General features: G+C 37.6%; 1 long non-coding RNA gene across 2 annotated transcripts in view; it reads right to left on the bottom strand.

The window, feature by feature from the left end:
* Positions 1 to 27,043, bottom strand: part of LOC132669510 (uncharacterized) — an 86,325-nt gene that overhangs the window by 16,509 nt on the left and 42,773 nt on the right. Inside the window, exons 4-5 of one of the 2 annotated variants that reach the window (XR_009606132.3) lie at positions 4,292 to 4,375; positions 1,252 to 1,363 (exon numbers count right to left, since the gene is read on the bottom strand). This is a non-coding gene — a long non-coding RNA (uncharacterized LOC132669510). The remainder of the gene's footprint in view (positions 1 to 1,251; positions 1,364 to 4,291; positions 4,376 to 27,043) is intronic. The other variant, XR_009606133.2, reaches the window with a different exon arrangement.

Here is a 27,043-nt window from a genome sequence, read left to right as displayed (position 1 = left end):
AAACTACCTTTCTTCAATAAAAATAAACATTTGCAGTTTAAGTTCTGAATGTGATTCTCAAAGAATATTGGTAGGAAAACTGATTCCACAAATTTTAATACTCAAAATGGATTTACTGCAATTTATTAATATTCTTTTAATTATATTTATTATTGCATGAAAGACAATTAGGGAAACATCTGAAAACACAGTTATTTCCAGTGTTATGATGAGGCTGCCTTTCTGAAAGGAATATTATAGAAATCAACCATTAATGTGGAGATTGGAAGAACAATCTGAATATGTGATGGCTTCCAGCAGGAATACTGAGAAAGGAGTGAAGATTAAAACTAGGCCATAGTCCTGGAGGAGCAGGTTATGGAGGGTTTTAATTTTGTCTGACTTTGTCTAAAATGGTGGGAGATGTCACTAATAAATGATACTTAATCCATGGATAAATATAGAGAAAGGAGCAAAGAATAAAACCTGAAGTGATCAAGAATCACATCAGAGAAGGATCAGAGAAAACACACCCCCTTTCATATTTCTTTTCATTAATCAATTTATTAATTTTATTTTAGAGAAAGAGAGTGCACAAGCAGGGGAGAGGGCAGCGGAGGGGAGAGGGGGAGAGAGAGAGAGAGAGAGAGAGAGAGAGAGAAAGTATTTTAAGCAGGCTCAATGCTCGGTGCAGAGCCCAACGTGGGGCTCGATCCCACAACCCTGGGATCATGACCTGAGCTGAAATCAAAAGTCAGATGCTTGACCAACTGAGCTACCCAGGTACACTTCATATTTCTTTATTTTAACTAGAAAGGTAAACTCTCATGTTGCATCTTCACATTGGTGATGGAGAACATAATATTGTCTTTTTCTCCTTCCTGGAAAATTGTCATGTTTATGTTTGGGATTTAAAGCAGAAGAAAAAAATGGGAATTGGATATTTACTTTCTCTGTAATCCGTCTCTACCACATTAAGCAAGAGGTTTTACATATAGCTGAGGAGGCCATGTACCTGCCAAAAGAACTCAAGGCCAAGATCTTGGTATAAATGACAGATAAAGAAAAGTATTTATCAAGATAGTTTCCCTACTCGCTCCCCTGCCATTCCCTTACCGAAGGGGGAAAATAAAAATTTTCTTTGGATGGAGTAAGAGAAAGTGGGGTGTTAGACAGAAAAGCAGGGATCTACAGGTCACTGAGCAGGGACCCTGCCTCCTGCCATCTCCTTAGGCAGACTCTCAGGGCAGAGGAACCGAACCTCTGACATACCTTGCAACCTGAGCAATGAAGATGCATGTCTTATCTTCTAGGAAGTGTCTCAGCAAATGACAAAGCCTGGAATTCCTTATACTCCTGGTGTGGTATAGCAGCAACAGAATGCCTATGATGACAAGATTATGTCAGGCCTGAAAAGAGTCTGAGATAATCCACCAAAACTTGCATTTCCCAGACCAAGAGTAACCTGCTGGTATTGCACATTTTCCTGGTCCCTGAGGGAGGTATGCAGAAGTCAGTCAAGGGAGAGTAGGCAAACCCAGAGACTTCACAATAGTAACAAAGAGATGCTATAGTGGAAGGCAGATTGGAGCACACAATTCAGGAGTAGTGGTATATCATTGATGGTTGTCACCATGGAAGGAGATGATAACTGAGGACTAGATGTATTATATGAACATCCCAGAGGATGTCATGGTAGACAGATGCTAGGTGATGATTAGAGCTCTTCCCCAGATGCATGGATAATACAGAAGCACCTTAGATTGTAGACGTTCCTCTAGGGGAAAGAGGAGGAAGGGAAAGTTTATCTGTAACTGCCTAGGATTACATTTCTGTCATGGAGGGAGCAGTAGTATACTGGTAAATGTTTAATAGCTGGTTGTCCTGCAACAAAATGAAACACAAAAAAATTCAAATTTATAATATTTGATGATTTCCATGGAGTAAGTACTCCTACCACAGCCAATTTCAAACTACCAACCTGATGTCACAAAGTATGAACCTGAGAGATGAAAATAATCCAGCTTTTGTGTTTGTACAAACCCATTCTACCATATTACTGGAGGAGTGTGTCTGAACATAAAGTGAGGTGTTACAGAAGAAATTAATAAAGTTATAATTTTTACACATTCAAATACAGGGGTTGAAAAATTGTAGCTGTTTTAAGTGATTGGATTAAATCAGTTTTGATCATTGCTTTCTTGGTCATTAATTTCACATAATACTCTTAAACTTCACTAGCATTTGGATTAGTTTTTCCAGATTATTTGCAAAGGGAGAGCAAGGGGAGGTATTTATTCTTGCTTGTTTTCCCTTCCTACTGCTTGATTGTACAATGTGATTATTGCTTCTTTAACCATTCTTACCATCTTCAAAGGAAACTAAAGTTTCTAAATATTTCTGAGGCTAAGAAAGGGTCATAGCAGATGTTGGTGGAAAGAAGCAGAAAGGAGACAAGATAGGAGTGTGCAGTTAGAACAAGGCAGAACAACATTACTTTTGGAGGGACTGTGGGGCTGCCATATGTTGCCAGTTTATGATATTCTAGCCTCTCAATTCCTTAGGAAAGAGACACCACCTATGTCCCAGGAGTTCCTTTTTGTTGAATAGCCATATGATTCCTCACACATTTAACAGCATGTTTCAAAAGTTTTTAAGAGCTAAAATGGATTGCAGTAACCTTTCAGCTCTTTATGATATCCAAGGATTTAGTTAATAATAGGGTTCCTTAAAGAGCGAGTCTTCCATGGTGATGTTTTTCCATTGACATGTTAGAAATGGGAAAGCTAGAAAAGAAGATGCTTAGTTAAATAATGAAAGTGGGTAGTGAACTTTATATATACCCTCTGAGAAAGTAACATTATTTCTCTATCATATTTGACCATATTAACAGGAATAAAAGCCTAATGTGTGATAATAAAAGGGTAATAAAAGACAATTGCATATTTATCAGGAAATTAGTTGTGATGACTCATATAGCTTCTCAGTTATAATATTAAAAATACACCCAGGATTCCTTATAGGATTACTATAAAAGCTGAATGAGTTAAATTTCTCCAGGCAATTTTCAGCACTAAGAAAAGAGATGCCTTTTCAAACTAATGACTATTTCATAGATGCAGTAGAGAGATATTCAGCATCTGTAATTCTCTTTGGCCCAAGAGTGAAGAGATAAGTAGTAATCATGCCTTCAAGGTAGAATTCATAATCAAATCCTTAATTAAACTCAATATGGAAAGTCCTTAATAAATATCAAAATCTGACTATCAGATTTTCTGGCAAATATTTTTATGCTGTGTTCAGTATCTACTAGCTGAATATCACTGTGGAAAGAATTAAGCCTTTCTTTTTATTTAGGGGGTACTTGGGACTATCAATGTCACATTTAAATGTAGAAGCATCCTATATTTTAATAACACACCTTCCTATTATCCTATTTTTGCTTTACACATATTTAACACTTTTCAGAGGAATTTCAATTCATTTTAGTATTTTAAAATTTATGTTCATTATTTATTAAGTGAATATGTGTGGCTCATTCTCTCTTCAAGGAGTTTTTAATCAACTCTCTTATTTGTTCAGACCAAAACACCTCATGGTCTTTCTTGGCTTCTCTCTTTCATACCCCACGTCTGTCAGCAAATTCCATCAGCTCTACCTCCAAAACGTATCCAGAATTCTATCAATTCTTATCTCTCCTATTGCTACCTTGGCACCAAGCCAACCACACCTATCACATGAATTGTGATAATCTCCTACCTGGACTCTTTGCTTTTACCCCTGCCCCAATGCAGTCTATTCTCAGTATGCAACCAGAGGATCCCATTCAAACAAAAGTCAGTTCTTGTCACTCCTCTGCTCAAAACCCTCCAATTGCTTCCCAGCTTATTCAGATAAAAGCCAGATCCTTTATAATGATCTACAAGGTTCTTCATGATCTGAATACCGCCATCTCTCCACTCCCAACATCCTCTACTTTTTGACCTTATTTCTTGTTTCTGTCCCACCCCATCCTCCACTCCCACCACCTCATATTCTGTCTTCCAGACACACTGACTTCCTGGTGTTTCTGGAACATGCCAGGCATACTCCCAATTTAGACTGCCCCTGCTTCCTCTCCTATTTATCTTCATGGGGAGATCCCTCACTCCTATAGGTCTTTATGTTGAAGTTATGTTCTTCATGATGCTTTCCCTGGACACCAGTATCTAAATTTCAACCCCCTCCCTGACATTGCATATCTCCCTTTTTTGCGTTATATTCTCATTAGCACTTTTCAACATTTTACATATTGTATAATTTATATATTTACCTTGCTTACCGTATCTCCTCTAAGAGAATGTAAGTTCCATGGGTGCAGAGATTTTTGTCTGTGTCATTTTTGTATCATCAGTGCCTAGAACAGTTGAATAAATATTTGTTAAATGAATGAACAAAATATTTCATTTATGTGGATTAACCTTTATGAAACATGAAAAAATATTTAAATGGTGCAGGATTACCTGATGTGCCTATATTGTTCTGAGAACAATGAGAACACGCAAAGGACAAGTGCATTTTTTTTTTTTTTTAAATCCTTGGAAGGCAGTTTGAATTGCTCAATTAGGACAAAACATCATCTTCCTGATACCAAGTACACACGTTTCTAGAAAGAAGAAGGGTGTCAGATCCTGCTTGAAACGTGGAATAAATCTATGATAACCATCTTTGAGTTTGAGATCCCTTGAAATTTGGTGAAATGTTTGGAAATTAGAGTAGACTACTAGAGAGGCAGCATAGTATAGTGGTTAAGAGAGGGGCTCCAAAGTGAGAAAACCTGAATATGTATTGGGGTTTGGGGTGCTATATCTATGACAATTTTGGCAAATTGTTAAATTCACTCATCTCAGTTTCCTCATCAGCAAAATGAGGATAATTATAGCACTGCTTTAATAGGGTTGTTCTGAATATTAATGAATTAATTCATATAAACCACTTAATGCAATGCTTGAACATAGTAGGTGCTCATAAGTTGGAATTAGTATTTTCATCATTATTATTTTGACTCTAAGCTCTATGAAGATCAGGGCCATCAGGCAAATCAAGGGACAATGTGCCCTGGAAACCAGAGTCAGAGAAAGATATTGAATTGGAAATGGATCCCTGGCATCTAAGGTAGAAGCATGGTAGGGGGTTGGGGTGGCAGGGGATAGTTTGGGGAACATTTCACAGTGGGGGGTTCTGAGGCCAGATGGGTTTTCCGATAGTCATCACAGACTGTCAGGGAGAGGATGGGAGGGGTGCATTCCAAAGCCCCTAACTTGATTTTTCCTGAATTTCCAATATTCTGTGTCATTTTTGTGTCAGCAGTGCCGATATCCCGGTAAAATGGTGAAACAAAGGGAGTGAGGTCAGAGTAGAGGGTCAACTGACAGCAAAGGAGAAACAGTGTTTTTTCTGTGACTGGATAATGCTATTTAGTAGGAGAAATGCATAAAATATTCCCATTAAAAAAATAGAGAAACTGAGAAACTAAGAAGTAATGTGAAATAAAGAAGAAGATACAGTCAAATACCCAGATGACGCGCCAAAATTCTATCACCCATTTGATGTTTTTGAATATCTTGGTATCTAGCATTGTGTAGGTAAAATATCCAGCTGCTTGTCTAAATTTCTCATTTTTCATCCAGATGTTTCCATTTCTTACTGTACGTGGATATATTTAATAATATTTATAGTTTAATTAGGCACTTATGAAAGCAATTATGAAGTTTGATTGGATATTCATAGTTTTGAAACTATAAAGAATGGCATAAAATGTTTGTACTGCTATAATAAAATTCTATTTTTATTTTGCAAAGATGTACTTGATTTTTCAATAGAAGAAAGAACTTAAAAAATTCAGTGTAATAACAAATTTGACACATCTGTTCCCTGTACAGAATCTTAGAACTGTGGGGCTGGAATGCACTTTCGGTCACAGACTGGCTATGACCGAGGACCACCTCTGTGAGATGAGAGTTTGGGCAGGGGAAATCTGAGATTTGTATGGAGCTGACGGCTAGCTTCCTGAAGCTTTTGTCAATTAATCTTCTTTCAGAATCCATCTTCATCCTTTTCCCTCAGGCCAATCCTATAATATTTAAAGTCAACTTTCCTGTTCTCTTACCTTCTCCTTTGCTCAGACAATATATCTTTTTTCCTGCTATCATTCTTCACGTGATCTGATATTGAAATGATGTTCTACCCTAATCACAATCTTCTGTACATACATTTCTGTATTTCAATTTCCTGAAAACTATAACACAGTAATACATACAATACTTTCCCTGGAGTGTGACCAAAACAGAATAAGGGAACTATTACTTTTCTTATTTTGAACTCGTTGGATATGCATGCAGTCCACCTATTCACCAATGTTTCTGAAGTTACATTTCAATGTTGATTTCTATTATTTGATGTTAATCAATACAGCTAGATTCTTTTCATGTGAGTGGGTTTTACTTTCTATTCCCCATCCTATTTGGGGGCTTTGGTTGTACACCACCATTGAGAATGTGTTATGACTTTTCTTCCTACTACATTTTATCTTGTAAGCTTCTGTGCATCATTCAGCCTGTTCAGAAGTTTGAGTTACCATCACTGTGTCAGCTGAAATGTCAAAAAACAGGGTTTCTATGTCTTTTATTTTTTTTAAATAATTTTATTATTATTTTTTAATGTAATTTATTGTCAAGTTGGCTAACATACAATGTATACAGTGTGCTCTTGGTTTTGGGCGTAGATTCCCATGATTCATCACTTACATACAACACCCAGTGCTCATCCCAACAAGTGCCCTCCTTAATGCCCATCACCTATTTTCCTCTTCTGCCCTGTACCACCCCCTGATCAATCCGCAGTTTGTTCTCCGTATTTAAGAGTCTCTCATGGTTTGCCTCTCTCTGTTTGAAACTATTTTTTCCCCTTCCCTTCCCTTCCCCCATGGTCTTCTGTTAAGTTTCTCAAGTTCCACATATGAGTGAAAACATACGATATCTATTTTTTTACAAGGCATTTGATTAAAATTTGAACAAAAAATAAGCTAGACCTATAGTATATCCTTGGAGATGTCTCTTTTGGCTGATATCAGTGAGGATAGTCTTGGAACCATTCTTTGGTTGTAATCTCTGGAGGAGATTGTATTTATTCAGAGTCTGAGGAAAAACTTTGGAAATAAATAGATTTTGCTGTGGAGCTTACTTGCTGTTAAGCACCTTCAAGGTTTCATTTATTGCTAAGAATTAACATCTAATTAATTTGTTAAAATGTTTCAACAACAGCAAACAAAGTAGGTAAAGAAAAAAGCAAAAAAAAAAAAAAGCAAGAAAAAAAAAAAAAGATTGGTTGTTGCCACGTGCAAGAAGTGAAGTTGAATTGTGCCCTGATTAATTGATTAAGGATGGTTCCTGTGGTGAATAATTAAGTTCAATAACTGTCAATATAATTTGCAATCAATTATCACTTATAAAGCCAGCCTATAGCAATCTCAGTTTTACATGCATCCTAATGCAATTGCCACATTAGGAAGCACTACTTTCCACTTCTTTCATAATGTCCTTTATTCAATGAATCATATTTGAAACCTCTCACTTTTTTTTTTAATTTTTAAAAATGTTTTTATTTATTTTTGAGACAGAGAGAGACAGAGCATGAACAGGGGAGGGGCAGAGAGAGAGGGAGACACAGAATCTGAAACAGGCTCCAGGGTCTGAGCTGTCAGCACAGAGCCCGATGCACCGCTTGAACTCACAGATTGTGAGATCATGACCTGAGCTGAAGTCGGATGCTTAACCGACTGAGCCACCCAGGTGCCCCAAAACCTCTCACTTTCTATTACACAAGGTACCTATCTTTCACCTTCAGAAATTGCCTTAAAGTTTTTTCTTTTTTCTAGAAAGTGCACTGTGATTAGTGGTTGTAGTCAGAGGTCATCCAGCCTTTGGTAGATTGAATTTCTCACAATTTATTCACTTTCCTGTAGAGGTATTATGCATCCACATCTTTGCCATGACCTTATGGTAGGTTAAGGATATTTTCCTGCCCTCTGATGTTGGGACTTTGTCATGTGACTTTTTTTGACCAATGGAGTGTTAGCAGACATTCCATAAGCAGAGGCTTGAAATGTGCTCATGTTAGATGGTCTTGCCCTCTTGTGCATCATCATAAGAGCTTGCCCAGGTTGCTCCTGCCCTTTTAGTCTGGATTCTAGAATGAACACTATGGAACAGAATTTAGCCCAACCTGCATCAGAGCTCAGTCCAGTGAGACCCACATCTGGAAGTGAAGTCATCTGATGAGCCCATTTTAGATTATCTGAATCCTAGGTGACTTGAGAACTCATGAGCAGGAGAATAAATGTTTACTGTTACATGCATAAGCTTTGGGGCTGATATAAAAAAAATGCAGCAATAGATAACAGCACAGCTTTTCCTATCAAGTACTATTTGTTAATTTAAGTGGGATACTCATTGTCTACCCTATCACCTAAGTTTTGTTAACAGTTTATCTAGTCAGAATTTAGCTACCAGAAATCTCACTTATCTGTAACGGCAGCCAAGAACTAGAAGAGATAAAAAGGTTCGCTGAGTGGCCAAAGTAGATAAAATGTCCACACACGAACATTCATACATTTATTCAGAGAAGAATTCTTCAGACACTCACTCAGGTATATTTATTCAAATTTTTACATTCAATATAAAATCTTTGTTAAAATCGTGTCCTAATCATGACAGTGTGTAAGAAGCAGTGTAAAAGTGAGACAAAGGCTGTTACATCAGGCATAGGAAAGGAAATACAGAGACAGCTTATGGCTTGATAGTAAGTGGGGAAACATGACAAGTATAGTAGTTGGGGATTTTCAGTGTGGGGCCAGAAAACCCACCTACCTTTATAGGCCCTGAGAGTATCATGGCTTTCCAGACTGGCCTCCAAACTGAGGTTCATAAAGATGAATACTTTGGGGCATAAGGTAGCATGCGAAGGGTAGAAGAAACATTGGACTCATTTGCAACATCTTTCTGGAACTTTTTTTTTTTAACTTTATGGTAAATTAAAGTAGTAGGACTACAATGATATAAAGCAAAATACATTATTCTAAAAGTGAAAGAAAATACAATCAAGATATCCAAATAATGACAAAATATACTCACAAAACCATTCAAGTGAGAGAAAAATGGACTCCAGAGGAAAAGCTGAAGTGCCAGCATGAATAACAGGCCTGCTTCCAGATCCTTTGGGTAAATGGAAGATAAGCTTACTCTTTGGAAAGCAAATAGCACAAAGAAGTCCAAGTGTTACACACAGCAAGGACTCAGAAATCAGCTAGAAATATCATTCAGATCTTTATGGGAGAGTTTTAGGGGCAAACTAGAAAAAGTCTGAAGATTTAAAAAGTTCTTGATATATATTCTTGGATTGACTCTCCAGACTAGTTTTACTATTTTATACTACCCAAACTCATCAAAATATTATGAGAATGCTAGCTCCCCCAAAGTCACTAACTGGGAATTAGTTTAAAGATCTAATCAGTTTAAAGATCTAATAATCAGTTTAAAGATCTTTGCCAGCTTCTGGCTTTTAAACAAAAACTCAGTTGGAGGAGGTATAGTCTTCCTCATCAACCTATGCTCTGAATTGTTGCCCACCACCATGGGAGCCTGGAGTTTTACAGAGCATGATCTAGAGAAATTGGCCTAATTTGTGCCATCTTGGGGAAGTCTACAGTCAGTCCATTGGAAAAGAGATTTCCAGAGAGGATAGGTTCATTTGAATGAACATTATAGTGATGTATGGTGGTGGAATAATCTGACATAATTTGAACTTTTGAATAACCAACCACAGTACAATGTTTGAAAAGCTGTAAAAAAGACTTCCTCACAATTTGCAATTGAAGATGGAGACTTTTATAATTCTGCCCCAAAGTGTTCCATTTTAAACATCTTATAGGTAAATAGAAGGAAATAGCATGTATTTAAATTGGATTTGTTCTCAAACCTGTTTCAACTTGAGCAATTGCTGCAATAAAATTTCATTTAATATCTTTGTTTAACTGCCATTGGTAAAAACCCTACATCTGAAGCTATTTCTAAAATTGAAGATTGAACATAATTGATATTAAGTACCATTAAGCTCATTATTGGTCTTGTAAAGATATTTCTATATTCTCTGGAACGGATATCATCTCAGGGAAAAGAAAGTTAATCTCTTATGTGTTTCTTCAATTCTATTCATCAGTCTATGCCATGTAATATGCTACCTGCTGAGTACTAGAAAAATGATGAACAAATCCAGTACCTGTCCAGAGGTGAGTGGCATATGTACACATACACAAATAATAATGCATTGTGTAGTGTTATAATAGACACACATGTCATATAAAGTGCTTTGGAAACACAAATGTTAATAATTTTGCAGTTATAGTAGGGGGAATGGAGTAAGAAACACTAGGGAAACTAATAAGAGTGGCATTTCATCTGGGCCTTATCGATGAATAGAGGTTTGTCAGATAAATAAGGAGGTGAGGAGTTTCCAGGTAATGGGAAGTGTCTGTCCAAAGGGATGGAGGTCAGAAAATTCAGGGAACAGTGTGAAATTTAGTGTGCTTACAGATAGAGTGGCATGAACGGGGAAAGCCTGGACAGGAGTCTAGAAATACCAAAGCTGTGGTCAGGCTGTGAATTGCATGTTTATTTGTCTGCTGAATATTGAGTTAGAATGTACTCCTCATTCAGGGTGCTTGGGTGGCTCAGTCAGTTGAGCATCTGACTTCGGCCCAGGTCATGATCTCACGGTTTGTGAGTTGGAGCCCCATGTCAAGCTCTGTGCTGACAGCTTGGAGCCTGCTTCAGATTCTGTGTCTCCCTCTCTCTCTGCCCCTTCCCTGCTTGTGCTCTGTCTCTTTATAATAAAAAATAAATAAACATTAAAAAAATTTAAAAAGAGAATGTGCTCCTCATCAAAATCCTAGAGTTGTAGGATAAGCTCTTACTTCATTGCGCCTGTAAAGGATTGCATTTTCTTTCTTCTAATATGTATATAAAAAATATATATGTATTTAATATACATATATATGTACTAATACTTAGTATGAAGGTAGCATTTCAATTTGCTAGATTTTCCTTCTTTTACTAAAGTTATGATTTTGAAAATAAATTTGAATACGTTTCTTTCCACCAATATTTATTTGTACCTGATTTCTAAAAGAAACATTCAGTGTATGGATCTATAGAAATGTGTGTGATTTTACTGAAATATATATTTCTACAGAACCATAATCATTTCTTTCAGATCTTTCCTATTCCACAATAAAAAATCCTTAAAATGAATGACAAGCCAATGGTGTAGTATTATCTCTACTAGGGATTCTTAGATATTGTTTGTCAGTGTTTGAATAGTACATTTTTACATGGGAACAAGCAAACTGTGGGCTCTTAACAAAGAGCATCTCAGAGAATCCTTTGGATGATGATGAATTTTATCTTTGTATATAAGGTTATGCTGGGTGATTTCTAATGCATCTTTCTCTTTCTGCCTCTTTTTGTCCTCCTTCTCCTTACTCTCTTTACTTCTCTATTTATCTGCAGGGTGGCCATAATGTCTGATAGCATACTAACTATATTTTATTATGTATTACAATATCAATAAGACCTTTTATTAACCTATGTCTCCAGACCTGCTAGCTAGTCAGAGCTTGACTCTGCCCTGGCCACATTCTCTCAAAGTATTTTCAGCTATATGTCTAAGGGTAGGTGCTATATATTTCTATTGGCTGTTCTATGCTCTTCTGGCAGTGAACTAGAATACTCTGCATAGTGTATGTGTAGCTTCTCTCAGTGTCCTAGGTATAGCTGTGACCCAAAAAGGAGTTGCCAAGGGTGCACTCCCCTCTTTATGAATACTCTCCAGGTGAGGCTACCACTAGCTCATATGGCACCTTTGTAATATTTGAAAAAAATGCCCCTTCTTCTAGATGAACATAATTCAGGGGCATGGATTGGGATGGAATACAAATTAGGTTTGGAGTACCTTGTGCTGAAAACAGACTACATGATTTAACATGATGACCCTGTCTCCATTACCTAGTGCCAGGTATCCTCGGGGCCCTAATACTTAAGAGAAAAATCCCATTGCCCACTTTTGGCTGAATACCTATTACTTATACAAGTATAAAAGTTATTAACACACTTACCAATATGTATATTTAATATACATATATATATATGTACTGATAGTATGAAGGTAGCATTTCAATTTGCTAGATTTTTCTTCTTTTACTAAAGTTATGACAAAACTTTGAAAAATTTCACCCCATCTGTTTCTAATATTGATTATTCTAAACCAGAAAAGAGAGTGTGAATTCATGAAATATCTTGGTCAGTAAAGCAGATGGTCTTAAGAATCTATAGAAATTCAGTTAGCATCCAAAAGTCCAGAGGATGAAGACTTATGCTGCCTGGCTAAGATGAGAGGGAGAAAATGTGCTCAGAAAGTCATATAACAATACTAATTTCAGGTTTACTTCTGTTTCACATTTTCCCCCCTCTTTGTGATAGGCAGAATAATGGGACCCCAAAGATCTCTAACCTCTGGAACCTGTGAATGTGTTAACTTTCATGGCAAAAGGAATTTTGCAGATGTGATTAAGGTTAAGGACTTTGATTTGGGGAGATTATCCTGGATTATCTAAGTGGGCCCAACCTAATTAAATGGATCCTTAAAAGAACCTTTCCTGACTGAGTTGAGAGTCAGAAGGAAACATGGCTATGAAAGAATGGTTAGAGGGCAATACGGTGTTGCTAGCTTTGAAAATGGAAGAAGGGAAAATGAGTCAAGGAATGCGGCTGAACTCTAGGAGCCAGAAAAAGCAAGGAAATGTATTCTCCTCTAGACCCTATAGAAGGGATGCAGCCTTTCTGACATCTTAATTTAATTTAATTTAATTTTTAAAGTGTATTTATTTTGAGAGAGAGAGAAAGGCAGGGGGGGAGGGGGCAGTTAGAGAGAGAGAGAGAGAGAAAACCCAAAGCAGGCTCTGAGCAAACAGTGCAGAGCCCAATGTGGGGCTCAATTCCATGAACCATGAGATCATGACCTGAGCCCAAATCAAGAGTTAGTGGCTTAACTGACTGAGCCACTCAGGAGCCCTGTGGCATCTTGATTTTAGCTTTGTAAGATCCATTTCAGAACTCTAACCTATAGAACTATAAGATAATAAAGTTATATTGTTTTAAGCAACTAAGTTAATAGTAATTTGTTACAACAGCAGTAGAAAACTAACATTTTATGTGCACGGTACTAAATTACATATTGCAGGTTTATATTTATTTTGAGATACATCTTTCAAAGATTTTATGGCACTAAAAATCGAGATTCTTTGAATTTCAGTGCATCAAAGGACACTATCAACAGAGTGAAAAGGCACCCCACAGAATGAGACAAAAGTATCTGATAAGTGGTTGACATTCAGAATATATGAAGAATCCCTATAATTCAACAAAAATAACAAAAACAAACAAACCCCATTAAAAAATGGGCAAAGGACTTGAACAGACATTGCTCCAAAGAAGATATGCACATTACGAGTGAGCACAGAGAAAGATGTTCAACACCATTTATGATTAAGGAAATGCAAGACAAAAATCACGAGATAGCACTTCACACAGTCAAGCTGTCTATTAACAAAAAACCCCCCAGAAAACAGCAAGTGTTAGTAAGGATGTGGAGAATTGGAATGCTTGTATATTGTTGGTAGAAATACAAAATGGTATAGCTGCTATGGAAAACTGTATGATGCTTCCTCAAAAAATTAAACACAGAATTACCATGTGATCCAGAAATTCCATTTCTGAGTATATACCCAAAATAACTCAAAGCAATGACTTGAACAGACATTTATACACCTGTTCATAGAAGCATTATTCACAATAGCCAAACTGTCTATTGATAGATGAATGGATAAACAACATATGACATATACATACAATGGAATGTTATTTGGACTTGAAAAGGAAGGAAATTCTGCAACATGGTTGAACCTGAAGACATTATGCTAAGTGAAATAAGCCAGACATAAAAAGACAAAAATTCTATGATTCTTCTATGAGATAGAGTAAACTTCTATGAGATAGAAAAAACTTCTATGAGATAGATAAAACTTCTATGAGATAGAGTAGTCAAATTCAGAGTCAGAAAGTAGAATGGTTATTGCCAGGTGTTGGGGGGGAGGAAAGAATGGAAAGTTGTTGTTTAATGAATACAGAATTTCTGTCCGGGAAGATGAAAAAGTTATGGAGATGGCTGATGGTGAATTCACAGCAATGTGAATATTCATAAAGCCACTGGACTATATACTTAAAATCATCAATTTAACATATATCTTACCATAATAAAAATTAATATACTTTGAGTAAAAGATACAAAATGAAATTAGTCCAGGCATGTTTGAGAAATGGTAAAAAAAAACATAGCAAGAGAAGGGGTCTTTGTAGAGCATTGGTTCTCAACTAGGGGAGATTTTTATCCCCAGTGGACATTTGACAATATCTGGAGACATTTTTGGTCTTCAGAACAGAAGTGTTGCAACTAGCATCTAGTGGGGAGAGGACTGGGATGCTGATAAACATCCTACTATGTACAGGACAGCCTCCCACAACAAAGAATTACCCAGCTCAAAATGTCTGCAGTGCCAAGGGAATCTTTTCGCTAAATATTTAAGCAACTAAGTTTATGGTAATTTGTTACAGCAGCAATAGAAAACTAATACACATTTTATGTGCACAGTACTAAATTACATATTGTAGGTTTATGTTTATTTTGAGATATGTCTTTCAAAGATTTTATGGCACTAAAAATCAAGATTCTTTGAATTTGCATCAAAGGACACTGTCAACAGAGTGAAAAGTGAAATCACTAGTGAAATATCACTAAAGATACTGGGTAATGTGGTTGGACAGAGTTGGAGGGAACTGATGAGAAATGTCTTAAATGCTAAGCCAAGAAGCTTAGAGTTTGTGCAATAGGTAATATATTCTATAAGGTGGGAGAAAGGGGACTTAATGGTAATTGAGAAAGATTAATCATGGGAGAATGAGTTAGATGCAAGGAAGCATTAAAGGCAGGAGACTAGGCAGTTGTGGTAATGTAGTACAATGTGGCAAAATCTATAATGCTCCATGTTGTTGCATGTGACAGGCACTTTTCTTAAGGGCTTTACATGGATTAACTCATGGAGCCCTCATAAAACCGTATTTCACAGAAGAGAAAATGAACAGAGTTAAGTGTGTGCAAGGCTGGTAAGGAATGGAGCTGGGCTTTGAGCCCAGGGAGTCTGTGCTACCTCCTTTTCTATGTTGCACTTTTTTTTTAATGCCTAGTTACATCTTTTTTTCTGTCAACTTGGTTGCAAAATTGGGTTTTCAGTTAAGTAGGGTGAGGGGATCATTTAGACTTCACTACCTCCTTTCTAAGTAGATTGAGCCTGAGGAAGACTGAGAAAGCTGGTAAGACTGAGTTTTAGAAAATTGCTGGGAGGGAAGATTAGAATTAAGAGTGGGTGAATTAAAAATATAGGTTGGAGGAGGTGAATAATCAGTAAGAGATTGCAATTTCTCACCCACTAGCTCTCAAATTCTGACTCTCCAAAAGCTTCAGCAGGCTGTAGATGCCATTCCACTGACATGCATCAAACTTGAAAAACAGAATCTAGGCCAGGATTGTCACTCCACCTCCCACTCCCCAGTAACATTCACTCATCCCGAACACTTCCCACTCAGTAATCTTTTCCCATGAAAAGAAAAAAAAGATAGCCATGCCCTGCTGTGATGGCCTTGTGTGAGCTTGTTTAGGGAGTGGAGGGGTCTGTGTTACTGAAGAAGGAGACAGGAGAGGGAAGGGGCTCTTTGTTTCAATGAGAACAGGTCACATTCACTGTTTGCTGGCTCTTTGCAATCAGTATTGCAGTTTGCCATAGCTCTGAAGATCTGGAAAAGACTGAAAAGCTGCTGGCCCAATTAGTATTTATCCCTGAAGAGGTTTAAGACCAGGAATACAGCTGTTTTAGTCTTGATTCTATCTCTAATAAATTCTGTGATCTTGGGCAACATTACCATATTCATCATTATTTTCCTGGCTGCTTTTGCATGTAACATCTTCTTTCTTTTGATATTTGTAATAGGCTGCTGGAGTAGGTAAAGCAGATATTACCATTTTTTTCTGATAAGAAAAATTGAAGTTTCAAAAGGGTAAGTGATCTACTTAGGGTCATCCAGCTATCAGGTGACAAAACTGGGACATGAGTGTGATTCAGTTCGACTCACTTCAAATCCATTTACTTCTCCAACTTTACGTGCATAAGTAGTATCTGGAGACTTTACTAGAACACAGATTCCTGGGACCTACTCCAAAGTATGATATGTGTAATACTATAGAATAGTACTGATGGTATCTATTGCTGTAATAGCTCTATTATCTATAGTAATTTAGTAGGCCTCGGGTGAGATCTGAGAATCTACGGTTCTAACAACCACCCAGGTGATATTAATGGAGCTGCATTATGGGCCATTTTAAAAGTAGAACTGCTTTATACTATACCGATGAACCTCTTCATACCTCAGTTTCCTGATCTGTAAAAAAGGGATGGCAATAACTGGCTTTCTTTATCTCTCAGAATTGTTACTGGGATTATGGTGAATTAAAAATGGCTAAAACCACTTTGCAGGTGTTCCTATAAAGAGAAACTGTCTATCTCCTTACCTGCTGGATCGGGGCTGGCTTGATGACTTGCTCCAACAAATAAGATATGGTGAAAAGTGACATGTGACTTTCAAGCAAGACCATAAGTGGCTTTGCGGTTTCTACTCCTGTTTTCATGGAACCCTGAAGCCACCATGTGAAGAAGCCCAGGCTAAACCTGGTGGTGACAGAGCCCCAGCTGATGACCCATACATGAGTGAGGCTATCCAGTATCATCCTGTCAGCTAAATGAAGCCACATAAGGGAGCCCAAGAGAGATCAGCAGAAGAACTGCCTCCTTCACCTACAGGATTATAAGAAATGATAAATTGTTGTGCTTGAGATGCTTTGTTATGCAGCAACAGAGAACTCAAATGGGGATAAAATGGATAATGATTATGAAAATATTTTGAAATTACAGTAATGCCTCTGCAAATTCTCTAAGAATAAAGCTTTTTCATAATAAATAATAAAACAAGCTGTACTAAAAATTAACAAAGCAGATAAAAGATTTAAAATCAAGCAACTAGAATAAACATTGAATAAAAATGAAGACATACTAATAAAAATAGATAAATGAGCAAATGAATAGGAGAGAAGAGGATTTTTCTGTCCACCAGTTAGTGTAGAGGGAGTAGTAGAGTTGGAAAATAAGTATTTTGCAACTACATGGTGAAGACTGATTATAGCAAGAGTCATCAGTGGATGCTAAATCTAGGGAGACAGTTTGATAAAGATGATGTTATTCATGCAATAACATAATAATGATTGTTATTCATTGAAAAAGGAAAATCCTTAATCACACAGTAGGAAATCATACAATACCATCACTGGGGAACCAAAATTAAAATCGCCAATTGGTGTTGATGATATTATGTACCTCTGGATGTGATAACATGAGTAGGGCACATCTCATGGGATGTATGACTTCCAACTCATGAGGAAGCATTAGAAAAACTCAAATTGGGGGATAGTCTATAAAATAACAAGCTTATGTTTTTGAAAAATTAAAATGTCATGAAAGACACAGAAAGATTGCAAAATTGCTTCAGGTTAAAGGAGACTAAAGATACATGACAGCTAAATGTGGTACATGATCCTTGATTCTATCCTGTGCTTGAGGAGGAAAATGCTTTAAGGGACATTATTGAAACATTTGAAAAGATTGGAATATAGATGGCAGATTAGATAAAAATCTTGTATTGATGTTAAATTCCCTGAACTCCATTATTGTACCGTGGCTGTAGGAATATTCCTGGCAGTAGGAAGTGAACATGATGTATACATTCTACTTTCAAATAATTTAGAAAAAATACATCACACACATGCACATACATGAGACAGACAGCGAGTGAATGAGCATGCAAGAGAGAGATGATAAAGCAAAATAGCAAATGTGGCAGAATGTTAAAAATGTATGAATTTTGATAAAGTGTCTATGAGAACTCTTTAAGTTATTCTTGCAACTTTCCTGTGTATTTGAAGTTATTTTGAAACAAAAAGTTATAAAAAAATGTATAGGTGATATGCATATATATTTTTTAGGTTAATATATTTTTCATTTCCAAGTGAAGGGGAACTTTTTGTGAGCTTCATACAGGGAAGAAAAAATAAATTATTGATGGATTTGACCACATTAAAAAAAAAGCTGTACAATCGGCAATATTAAATGACAAGATACAGGCTAGGGAAATATTTGCAATAGAAACGATATAAATCTATTTAAAGTTGTAAATATGAAGAGCTTATACAAATCACAGTAGATAAATAAAGAATATAGATGCATGCATGGGAAGGGATATAATATGCCCTGAGACCCAGTAGCCTCAGATCATGGTGCTCTTTTTGTGATGATGGAGGAGCTGTGGTGGGAAGGGCACATTTCCTCAGATATCCCTTGCACTGGTGCTGAAACTACCTGCCTTCTGAGCCCACTTTCCACTCCTGAAGAGCTACAGGTTCTCTGCAGACATCTTGACTCTGCTAACACCTGGCAATCTATCTGGCCATCTACCTGTTGGACCATTCTTGGATTGCCACCTCCAAGCAGCATACACCATGGTGGTCTCCTGCCTCCTGTTTACAAAGGTTGCAACAAAGGATCCAGGACCCATGATGTTCACACCTGTCAGCACTGGAGGCCATAAGTGCTCACTCTGCTTTTCCTACAGCTGGTAGCCCCATCAGGCTTGGTTCAGGGCAATACCTGATGAGGAAGCACAGGCCTGAGAAGTAGAGATTTGTCCCAGAGCACATAGCTGGTAAGTGGCTGAGCCCCTGTAGAACCCAGGATGGTCATCTTCAGAATGTGCGCTCAGTCCCACTGTGTTGCATCATGAAATAAAACATCCTTTCAAAGGGTGCTGCACTCTTCCTAGTCATTTCCTGGCTTCTCCATCAGATTGTAATCAGATTGTCAAAATCCATCCACCTTGGTTCTCATCTGGGAGATGCCTCGGATCACACACTCCCCTTTGTCTCCCTCTCTGTGGGAGAAATCACCAGCAAAAGGGTCAGCATTCGAGGTCACAGTGTGGGGAAAGAAGGTAGAGCCACTCTAGTGGCCAGCTGTCTGGCCAGGGCAGTCAGGTGAGGGTGGAGGAGACTTTTGTTGGATTTATTTTTACATCCTTTGCAGAACATGAAAGAAAACAGCTTGCAGCAGTGCTACCATTTACGGAGTTCTTCCTACATGCTAGATTCTATGCCAGTCACTTCACATGTGCTGTCTTATCTTCTTGAGCCCTCTCTACCATCCTGTGAGGTGTGGCTTTCCAAGCCCCAAGTTTTAACAGAGGGGTGAGGATGAGAAACTGGTACCTGAGCCAGAACTTGAGGGCATTCTTGCCTGTTTCCAGTTGGGATCTCCCCAGAATCCTGGCTCTTCTAGGTCATGGGATCTGAGGCCTTCATCAATTATCCTTATGACAAGCTGTAAATAAAATGGCAAATAAAGCTAGAGGACCCCGTCTCTCCTGGTGGCCACTCCTCTTCCCTCTGAAGGAAGAATCTGAGCTAAAAATAATTAGCATCAGAAAGGTCTCCATTGAGCCTGGTTCTGCCTGGAAACTAATGGGCCTGGTGCTTTCACTCCTAGGACACTGGCCTTCCTCTCCTCTCCTGGGTACTGGGAAAAAGCACTTTAACCAGAGCTTTTTCTTTCCTCTTGGGTCCTGCCATCTCTACTGCCTAGCATTTTCCACAATCAATTAGAAAGATGTCAGGTCCCACCTGGAAGGCAAGGCAAGGCCAGGAAGCTACTGGGGTGGCTTTTTATCTCTCTGACTTGCCTCTTTCCTCTTTGCTTTATCATCAGCACCATAAAAGGTAGGCAGGGGTGGCTAGAGGGGTGTGGAGTAGCCATAGGGTCTCAAAATTTTTTCATTCTCAGATGAAAAGAGGGGGAAAAAGACTAAAATAGGAGTGCCATTCTTGGGAAAGAGTAGCTTTGCTTGTTTTTAAAGGCACTGCATTTCTTTAGGGAAAGAAGAGTAGCCAGCTATTGCTTTAAAACTGGTTCTTATAGGGGTGCCTGGGTGGCTCAGTCAGTTAAGTGTCTGACTTCAGTTCAGGTCATGATCTCACAGCTTGTGAGCTCAAGCCCTGCATGGGGATCTTTGCTGTCAGTGCAGAGCCTGCTTCAGATCTTCTGTGCCCCTCTCTGTCTGCCCCTCCCCCCCCCAGCTCCCTCTGAAAAATAAACAAACATTAAAACAACAACAACAATAACAACAAAAACTGGTTCTTATAGAGGAGGCTGGGTGGCTCAGTTGGTTGATTGTTCAACTCTTGATTTTGGCTCAGGTCACGTTCCCAGAATCCTGGGATTGAGCCCCATGTCGGGCTCTTCACTGAGCTTAAGCCTACTTGAGATTCTCTCTCTCCCTCTGCCCCTTCTCCCCCATTCACTCTCTTCTCTCTCTCTCTCTCATAAAATAAAAACCAACCAACCAACCAACCAACCAAACCAAAACTGGCTCTTATTAGCCAGGAAACTTCAGCCTCATCTCTGAGCTGAGGTTTAGCTCCTGAATGGGTAGCTAGTGACGCTGAGTAAGTTGTAAATGAACATCTTGCTGGGAATGAAGGACTATGGGAGGGTTAAGCGGGAGCAGTATGTAAAGTAGACAGTCTAGTGGAGAGTGAGAAGCACTGGGGTCTGGGTATCAGAAATGGGGCAACACTGGCTTTTTAGAGAACCCTGTTCTGTGCTGGTTTTGTTTAAGAATTTTTCCAAAGGCAGTGTAAGTGTTGATGATTGTCAGAGCTGGATAATGCATCCATTAGGGTTCATTAGAACATTTTTTTCTAATTAAAAAATATAGTTAAAGTTTTTCAGAATAAAGCCTGTTTTAAGCAATTAAAAAATAAATATACAAACAAGACTATTCAAAAAAAATAAAGGAGTGGTGCCTGGGTGGCTCAGTCAGGTAAGCACTGGTCTCTTGACTTTGGCTTAGGTCATGATCTCACAGTTCATGATTTCAAGCCCTGCATTGGGCTCTGCACTGACTGTGTGGAGCCTGCTAGGGATTCTCTCTCTCCCTCTCTTTCTACCCCTCCTCTGCTTGTGTGCTCAGTTTCTCTCTCTCTCAAAATAAATAATTTCAAAAAAATAAAAGGAAAAATACTAACCAATGTTAAAAAATTTCCCCTTATAAGTAATACAAAAATGCAAATGGAAAAAAAGATACCTTTTCACTTACGAGATTAGTAAAGATGTAAAATGATAATATTCAATGCTGTCAGGGATGTAGCATGTTGAGCACTATGCTGATAACTATGACAATCTGTACAATGTGGAAAGCACATATAAAAAATTTCAGGGGTGCCTGGGTGGCTCAGTTGGTTAAGCATCTGATTTTAGCTCAGGTCATGATCTCACGGCTCATGAGTTTCAGGCCCACATCAGGATCTGCACTGAGAGTGCAGAGGCTGCTTGGGATTCTCTTTCTCTCCCTGTCTCTCTCTGCCCCTCTCCCACTTGCATGTGCTCTCTCTCTCTCAAATAAACTTAAAAAAAATTTTTTTTTTAAATGTGTTCTTACTCTTGATGCAGTAATCATATCCTGTGAATTCATCCCATGGAAAGAATCAGAAATCCAATGATTTATATCCAAAGATGTTCTTTGTAACATTGTTTATGTTATTGAAAATCTGGATAGTCCAACAAAAAGTTAAGTAAATTAGGTCACACATGATTTTTGCAAAATGTTTTCAATAACATGGGAAAATTATTATAATACATTGAGCAAAATAAAAGCATACACTTAAAAGACTAAATGGAAATAAAACAAAATATTAACTGTGATCCACAAGTAACAGTCCCAGGAGGACACAGATGGCACACCCAATAGGGTTTAGCTGAAGAAAGTTTAAAGGGATGATTTATAGAGGTGTGGGAGGGTTAAGAAACCATCCAGGGACTTAGCAACAGAGGGTGGTGTGACCAGCCTTAGTCCCAGGCAGGCAAAAGCAGGGAACAGTAACCAGAGCTGAAGCTGGGGAAGATCCTAACCTCCCTCTTTTCCTATCCTGTGATCTGATATCCCACTAGGCACAGCATATGTGAAACCTGGTAATGCTGTCCTAGAGATCAGCCTTCTGAAGCAGAGCAGGGCAGAAAATTATGGAGAGTGGATCTAGAGGTCCAAACAGAAATTAACCAGCACAAATATTATCTCTAGTTGGAGGATTGTGGGTGTTTATTATTTTCTTTGTATCTGCTAGTTTATGAAACTCCTCACCCTGGGGTGAACACCCACTGCCCACAGAAGGAGTTTGGAAACAAAAGGCATGCAGTTTACATACTATGTTGTCTTACACAAGCTATCATGTTAAAACAATTTAAAATGTAAAATTTGTGTTAAGAGGCATATGCTTATATTTTTCTAAGTTACTTGTTATAACATTCTTCAGTAATTAATCTCTCTCCCTCCCCATAACTCCTCTTTTCTGATTTTCTATATTGTTCTGCTTTTTCGTACATGATTTGTGTATTTATTAAGTAAACTTTTTACAACAAAAAAATCTCAAGGACTGTTTGCTTTATGAATAGCTATGACTGCATAAAGCACGGTACTGTCATAGCAGCACGGAACTAACAGCTTTGATTTGGTCAAGGTCAAGTAGGAGAAAGGCAGGTCACTTCCTCGTCAACTCCATAGTTGGGGAAATACAGTTCTCAGAATGTCCATGGTTATTTTAGAGGTAGAGAAAGATTCGATGTTGGTGGGCCACTGCTTTCCTTTATCTATCTACCTATTATTTATTTAAAATGTTTATTTATTTGTTTTGAGAAAGAGAGCATGTGTGAGCAAGAGCAGGGCAGAGAAAGAGGGAGATAGAGAATCCCAAGCAGGCTCTGCACTGTCAGCACAGAGCAGGGCTCAATCTCACGAACCGAGAGATCATGACCTGAGCTGAAATCAAGAGTTGGTTGTGCTTTACTGACTGAGCCACCCAGCTGCTCCGGCTTTCCTATTTTTAGAACCACTGTGACTATAATGCTTGTTTTGTCTAGAGCCGCCCTTCAAACTGGTCAAATGTTCATGCCCTATAATTTGGGAGAACAACTATAAGATAAAACATTCAAATTGATTTCAGCTGAGTTTAAGAACATATTATTGGAATACTTTTATTTGAAATGTGTTGATTTTATATAAAGTAACTGGTATGAAGCAATGAGTATATTTCAAAATATGTCTTTTATTGAAAAAATGTTCTTCACAAGCCCTAGTATTAATTTAATCAGGTAAATCTGATTTTTATTGTAGACATTTTGTGTTTGAAAAGCAGTCATATTTGAGGTGTGTAACGATATATCATTTTGGCCTTGACAAGCTAATATGAAAAAAAGATTTTAAAAGAAAAAAGGTATTTTATTCACTTAGAATTTTGAATAACTTTTTAAAGTATAATTTGAAATGATTAAAATAACTCATTACTTGCTAAAAGGCTTGGGTCATGTGTATTTTGACTTAAATTATTTTGCACATTGATGTTAATTTTGATCATTTGCTCACTATCGAGGCTTCTCTGTGAATATTATGCAGCAAAGCCATTAACAACACAGATTCCAATTCAGAATGTTAAAATTCATTGAAACATTGTATGTGCATTTGGTGCATTGAGAAGTTCAGTCACGATCAACCTGTCATGGCTTATCTCTTTGGAGAAACACTAATTTTCTCAAATGGTTTGGCCTGTTTGTGTCAGGAACCTGGATTCCAAACTCCCTTTGAATGCATCTTTCTAAGTTTTAGTTCTATTTAATCGGGCATCGTTTTGAAAATATTGTTTTGGAATAAATTAGATAAAAGAGATGCTGATTTCCTCCCTTTTCATTTTTTCATGTTATCACATGTATTAGTTCTGACCTTATCATTCATTCATCTAACTCTAATCAATAACTTAAATAAATGTGCTGACATAGTGTTTATCAATTAGCTCAACCAATAAAATACTTTTTTAAAGACACAGCATGTAATTAATAGCCATAACTTATGTATTATCTGATAAACATGCACACAAAATCAGAATAAATCAAATGTCTCATCTGACTTCCACAAAAACCATGTAAAATTGCTTAGTTATCAACATATTAAAAAGGTAAAAATTTAGCATTTAATTTTATAAATAGATCAAAATAGAGACCTCTAATAAAAATTAATATACTGAATTTGAACACTGGCTAATTGAGTTAAGGATAAACCCAATGAAGAATGAGCCCAGTTATATATGTATATGTGTGTGTGTGTATAATATATGTGTATATATGATATAATATGATATGATATAATATAACATAAATATATGATGTGATATAAGATAATATAAATTACTGCCATTTTGCCTTTACTGAATACTTACTTAAGAACACTAGACTTCAACACTTGCAAAAAAGACCAATGTTGGAGCCTATACTTGAGAATGCCCATATATCACAAACATGTACAAAATACATTTAGTAAGAAATACATCATGGAAAACTGCCACTAGGGTCCAGTGCTTAACAATAGCAAAGCAAATTACATTAGGTTTTAAGTCCTGAAAATAGTCATCTATAGCTTCATGTTCCACGTCTGGGTTCAAGGATGCCTCCTGAATCCATGGCTTTACCCTTGGATTAATTCTTCCTTCATTTCCTTCCAGTGATGTCTGTTTAATCCAAGTTGGTAGTGTTTCTGCTGATATAACATTCTCAAAAACCTTGTTGGTCTTTTGTGTACTTCATAGGGATCCAAGATATCACACAAGAGGGTCTTCTACAAATCTTTCTTGGATAACCCATCTTCATTCTGGACTTCTGTTGAGATGGTTGCTTAGATCCATGAGTTAGTCGTATGTCTAATCTCTTTACCAAAAGTTTGTTTAGCCACACCATTGGTGTTCTCTCCAGAAGACCCTTTCTCATCTTTTGCTCTATGGGTAGTTTGAGAATATTCCAAATCATCAAGTGCTGGTAACTTATGCTTAAAATTTCCTTCTTCAATATATCTTTTCCCTCTTGCATTTCACAACAAGCAGTAAGGAGAAATTAGCCTGAAGTTTTCACACTTTGCTTGCAAATCTTAGCTAAATATCCAAATTCGTTGCTTTTAAGTACTACTTTCTACCCAACACTAGAACAAAAATCAGCCAAGTTTTCGACACTTTATAACATGGGTTGTCAGTTCTCAAGTGTCCAAAAACATATTCCTCATTTCCTCTGATGACTTCATCAAATCACCTTCAATGTCGATCTTTCTACTAACCATTTCTCCCCACAACGATCTAAGCTTTTTCTATCATGCATCTCAAAATTCTTCTAGCCTCTATCCATTACCCAGTTCCAAAGCCACTTCTACATTTTTAGGTATTTATTATAGGAGCGCCCACTTCCTCAGTACCACGTGTGCATTAGCTTCTGAGGGTTCTGTAACAAAGTACTATAAACTGGCTAGCTTAAAACAACAGAAATTTATTCTGTCACAGTAATGGAGGCTAGACGTCCAAAATCGAGGTATCAGCAGGGCTGTGCTCCCTCTGAAGGAAATCCTTCCTTGCCTCTTCCTTAGCTTTTGGTGTTCCCTGGCAACCTCTGGCATTCCTTGCTTATAGCTACATCACTCAATCTCTGCTTTTGTCATTATATGGCTTTCTTCCTTATGTGTCTTCACATGGCCTTCTTATAAGGACACTAGTCTTTGGATTTAGGACCCACCCTAATCTAGTATGATCATTTTAACTAATTACATCTGTAAAGACTATTTCCAAATAAGATCATGTTCTGAGATTCTGGATGGACACGAATTTTGAGGGGGCACTTTTCAACCAGAGACTCTCAAACATGTTAAACAGCCTAACAATGCACAAAATCAAAACTGTTCATTGTAGTGTAATTAGCAGTAAAGTGAATTAACAGTTGTTGAGTGTCATAGATGCTTATGAGAGAAATTAATTCAATGTTCCTGTAAAAATAAATTTTACATGTGTCGTTCAGTTTACTTCACCTTTAGCATTGTATTTTTAACCTCCTAGTTGGGCCCATTTTCTTAATCTATTGTAGAAAGACTCAAGCTGGAAAAAAAAGTTGGAGGGGAAAGGTATTTTTAAACATTTTTTAAATGTTTGTTTGTTTATTTATTTATTAATTTTTTTTAACATTTATTCATTTTTGAGAGAGCATGAGCGGGGAAGGGGCAGAGAGAGAGGGAAACACAGAATCCGAAGTAGGCTCCAGGCTCTGAGTTGGCAGCACAGCACGTGATGTGGGACTTGAACTCAGGGACCATGAGATCATGACCTGAGCTGAAGTTGGAAGCCTAACTGATTGCGCCACCCAGGTGTCCCTATGTTTATTTATTTTTGAGAGAGAAAGAGAGGGAGAGAGCACGTGCACAAGTGGGGGAGGGGTGGAGAGAGAAGGAGACAGAATCCCTGAAGCAGGCTTCAGGCTCTGAGCTGTCAGCACAGAGCCCAACACTGGGCTCAAACCCATGAACCAGGAGATCATGACCTAAGCAAAAGTGAAATGCTCAACTGACTGAGCCACCCAGGTGCCCTGGCAAAGATATTTTTTTATTTTTGTTTGTTTTGATTTATTTTTTGACTCTCCTTTTATTGTTCGCTGCCCATCTCTCCTCTCTTGAAGTGACTGTCATATTTATGATTCTCCATCTCCTTTTAGGTAGTTTATTTCGTATTTGGGAAAATTCTTAACTTATAAGTTCTGCCCACCTAAATTAGAATTCCTAGGTCCCTTGCCAATTTCCTTTAACCCTGAACCAGAAATTCTAGTCAGGCAAGGAAAAAAAAAAAGGTATGTAAACTG

The sequence above is a fragment of the Panthera onca genome, chromosome B3 (genome assembly GCF_046562875.1).
Source record: "Panthera onca isolate mPanOnc1 chromosome B3, mPanOnc1 haplotype 2, whole genome shotgun sequence".
Lineage (NCBI taxonomy): Eukaryota > Metazoa > Chordata > Mammalia > Carnivora > Felidae > Panthera > Panthera onca.
Note: the sequence above shows the minus strand (reverse complement) of the source record. Positions and strands in the feature narration are given on the sequence as shown.